At 32.1% G+C, this 4,582-nt stretch overlaps 1 long non-coding RNA gene across 2 annotated transcripts; it reads left to right on the top strand.

Annotated features, from left to right (window-relative positions):
* Window positions 1-1,975: 1,975 nt before the first annotated feature.
* Window positions 1,976-3,231, top strand: LOC141484130 (uncharacterized). Of its 2 annotated transcripts, XR_012466492.1 has the most exons (4): window positions 1,976-2,112; window positions 2,441-2,492; window positions 2,543-2,947; window positions 3,005-3,231. It is a non-coding gene; the product is annotated as an uncharacterized lncRNA (long non-coding RNA). The 2 variants fall into 2 exon arrangements; XR_012466491.1 differs by having other exon boundaries at window positions 2,441-2,947.
* The last annotated feature ends 1,351 nt before the right edge of the window (window positions 3,232-4,582 follow it).

The following is a 4,582-nucleotide window of genomic DNA, read 5'->3' as shown; positions in this document are numbered from 1 at the left end:
TGCGCCCAGACCCAAAACTACCTGTTGCTTGGGGGAACTGAAGGAACTAGCTCCAATTTTAAAATGCAATTGTAAATATTGCTGATGACAGCACTAAACACACATTAAACTACATTCTGCGAGTGCACAGGTGGTTTTCTTTGTGCCGTTAAGCGCCCAGATAAATGTCTAGATATTTGTCCAATAGTTTGCCACATGTATGACAAGGAATTTCAAATACTACATTCGACTTTTCTGAAGTTTTCAAAGGAGTTTCAGTTTTGGAAAACAGACTATTAGTAGTGGTAACGATGCGTTGGGCAAATTTAATTTTCACTCTTGAACACGTTAAGGAGCTTATTAGTGACTGAAAATATGGTAGTGAGCTGAAAAACAAATTGGCGGTGAATTATTCGTTCTATTTTCTTTGATTTTAAATAATTTAACATTTTTTTATGTAAAAAGTTACACTTTGTTTTTTTTTATTTGTCTATGGAGTCGTTGTTTTACTTATTATACTTCATATTTGGAACCTTGGACTTTCATTTCCTCTTGGACTGTGAAACCATCCTCGTAGAGTAAGATGAAGTTAAGAGAACAAAAACAAATAAGAGACTTTTTGTCAATCTATCGAGAAGAGAATAGTGAGTGGAAAGCATTTTAACTAAAATTAAAATTCAGTTATGGAACCATATAATGAGAGAGAATTTGTAGGTATACCAAATGATCAGATTTCAAAAAGACCGGCCTTCGTGCGATCGGCACGAACCCTACAGCCTTTTTGGAATTGCCTGACATTCAAATTTTGATGTGGAGAAATCTGATGTGACAGCAGCTGTCAAATTTTATTTAAATAAGATAAACACGGCAATAGAGAGAAGGTTACCAAGGATTGATAGACAGTTAAGTATTATTTAGTGAAATATATTACATATATTTGTCACCAGTGGGTGGCAAATATATGTAAAAAACCGTAGATGTTACACTGGTGACAGCTATGTGAGATTACACGAGGATTTTTCGGTTAGGAAATCTAATGATTCCATCATTCAGACCTTCTTAATTTTTGTACGTTATTAAACTGTTGACAGGATAGGATCTACCTGTAGTTATAACAACTAATTTCATCAGCATACAGTCAATTGAAAATAAAAAAAGAAGATTGACTATAGAATAGAATGACAGACGTAAATGTACCAATACCTGACACCTGACTAAGGATCAGATGAATTTGGTTTCCCCTATATAAAAATTAAATGTAAAACACTCAGGCAACTCGTCTCATGAATGACTTGTTAATATAATGAATTTATTTTGTAGTGAAGACATTGAAGAAATTTGAATTTTGAGTTGTTTTTTAATTTTGTCTCATGACCATCCAGTAGCTGACAAGCAAGTTTTGTGTCTAGCCCAAAGCCTGACTATATTTGCACCAGTGCCTGATTTTTTATTTGATTCGAAGGAATACAAAATAATTAGATATGAAATAAACGAAAGATTTTCATTCGAGATGAATAAATGTTGAACTGACTGTTCGTTATGGGAAGTGTTCTCATCTTCATCTTCGAATTCGCCAATTTCTCGTTCGTCATTTGGAATCGTTCCATCACCAACTTCGATTTGTCGATTCTCTAATTCTATTCTTTCTGTTTCTCTAATTGTTTTTGTAACGTTATCTGCGGTAGTGTTGGATTCAAACTTGCAGTTTGTTTTAATTCTTTTCCACAAAAGGTATAAGAATTGATCGATCATTGTTTTCTTCAAATTTATTTATTTTCTCATCGCCAATTTCAGACTGCAAACATTTCAAGTGAATACATAACATTTCTACGGGAACAGCCAAAGCAACTTGAATATTTCTATTTACAGTTTCCTTCAAATATTTGCTATAGTCTACAGCATTTTCAATAAATATTACTGAAGTTTTTTTCCAACACCAAATCGTTATTTTCAACACCTCGACACGTGTTTCGATCACCAAGTGATCATCTTAAAGCAGAAATAACATCTGATTTAAATTCAGATTTAGAAAAAGAATTAGGAACAAAAGTACACATTTATCTTCCTCAGACTCGGATTCAGAAGACAATATGAATTGCGTCAAACAACCAAATGCTAGTCAAAATATGAAAGGTAACTACTCTCCCATTTTCAGCCACATACAAATCGTGTTAATAGTTCAAAGAATGAAAGCACATGTGGATTATCATTTCACAGAAGAGTAGGTACAAGTTTATCCACTGAAGAGGTCCACCCCTATTTTTTTATTTTTTGAAAAGTCTCAATCACGGCATTCAACTTCGTCATATTGTTTATTTATTTTTACTCAAAAGCAATGAGAGTTTAGACGTAGACCTTTTCAAAATCCCCTGTATATATTGTACATCTATGAATGAGTGATTTCCTGATTTCTCCTGTTGATATAACTATTATTGTGTTCTTCTAAAATATATCCTTTCAGATGTGGAGTCAAGAACACAACCTTGAGATGTTGAAAGATTATTTTTTAAAAGGTAACATTTTTCTCAAATCAATTCTGATACTGAATTTCGAAATTTTTCAGTATCTCTTCCTACTGAAGTGTCATCCCAAAAATCTCAATTGAAATCTGTTAACGAACGTGGTAGAAGTGAAGTCGGTATCTCACAAACTTCAAAAAGTTTTTCCGAATCCAACCTATTTCATGGTGAATATGGTATGATTATTTTTATAAACATTACTATTATCTATTGTTTTTGTAGATGAAAATTTCTAAAGGGAAATATTGATAGAGCACAATATTTTGAACATCAAGATGTACCAGCTTTCACAAGACATATCTAATATGAACTTGATTAAGAGCAGGCAAGATGAAGATCCTGTTCAACAGGAATCAATATTGGATCAATTCCAATTACCTCTGAGAACTGAAGAAGATCTCAGTCTGTTTGAAGATTTTCTTTAGGATAAGGAGAATGTAGCTAAAAGGGTTAGTATATTTCCCTTGTATTTATATAATATAATCTATGTTTTCATTACAACACAGATGACCAAAGAGTGCAGAATTCTCACCCCATTGTTGTGAGCTTGGAGACCTGTCAAACTTCTGTTTCTCAGGGATCTTTTTTCAATAGAACAGCTGAACTTTGGAACTCCTCAACGAGAGAGGTTTTTCCTAATGCTTATAAACTTCAAAAATTTAAAATGAATGTTAGTTAATTCGTATCTCCTGTTTCCCAAATGTTTTCCAGTTCTATTCACTCAACATGTTTTTATTTCATATATATATATATATATATATATATATATATATATATATATATATATATTTATTATATTATATATTTTTTATACATTTCAAGAATGTTTTTATTTATTGTTTTTTTTTTTTAATAATTAGAAGAAAAAAATAATAATAAATTTATTTTGTATTCAAGGATTTTTTATTATTGCAGTATCCAAAAATACTTCATGTTCATTCTGATGATTCCCCTAAATATGTCAGTATATTTAAAATATTATTGATTTTGAATGTACAAGTAAAATATACATGGAATATTCTGAGAATATTCAAATATTCTCACATAATATTCTGTGATCCTTTTCAGAACATCCTATGAATATTCTCAGAATATTGATAAATTTGAATGTGCACATAGAACATACCTAAAATGATTTGAAAGGGTTATATTTTTAGGAGTGATTAATTTTTGGGAAAGAAAGTTTTTGGCTTTCTACTACTTCATATTATTACATAATATTCGTTTCATATTGTGAGAACATTCTGAGAATATTCAAATATTCCCAGCCTATATTCTATAGATATTCTATGAATGATATTGTGCTATATGGGAAGTTTGTCAAAGGCGTTAGATTCCAAAATGCAAGTGAGACATTCTTTGTCATCATTACTAGTAAATGAATATAATGACTCATCTCCTCTTCTAACCAAAGCCTTTTCTCCATTTGGAGCGAAAAATATGGCAGTGTCATCAGTACTGAATATTCTTGTGTCATTTCCTAAGACATCAGAATTATTACTTAAGTCAGCTTTTACTTCTTGAAACAATTTTCTCAAATGTTCTTCTGTTACAGAGGACCAGCTCTACTCTACATAAATAGTTTGAACCAATTCCAGGTTTTCTATCTTTGAAGGGGGTTTCGCAGGATACCTTTTTCAAGTACATCTGAATTGAATCTATCAACAGCGATTTGGTAACAGGAAACCCTTCATTAGCACTTTTGAATATTCGGTATACTATATTTCGCTCCTCTTCTACAGAAAGATTTATTTTCGGACCAGGGTTCCCAAATTGTGATGATACTGTGCTGTGCTGTGCTTTCTTCATTTAAAAGCAACAATATAATAAGACACTTGGGAATATCCTCTCCTTGACTGATAAAGTCAGACAGGCTGTACATATTACACGCTGGTGCGGCGTGGCGTGGGCAAACAGATGATTAGTCAAATAATTTGTGTTTAAAATTAGTTTTATCAAATAAATTTGTCCCTTCAGCAAAATACGGGACTTTTGCCGTCCCTTATCAAAGTTTACCGGGACGCGGCACAAAAGTATAAATTAATGTACTGTCCCTTAAAATCCGGGACGTTTGACAACCTTGT

Source organism: Leptinotarsa decemlineata, unplaced genomic scaffold (assembly GCF_025532065.1).
Source record: "Leptinotarsa decemlineata unplaced genomic scaffold, Ldec_3_MD MMD2_tig00004450, whole genome shotgun sequence".
Lineage (NCBI taxonomy): Eukaryota > Metazoa > Arthropoda > Insecta > Coleoptera > Chrysomelidae > Leptinotarsa > Leptinotarsa decemlineata.
The sequence above is the reverse complement of the archived record's forward strand: the minus strand, read 5'-3'. Positions and strand labels throughout refer to the sequence as shown.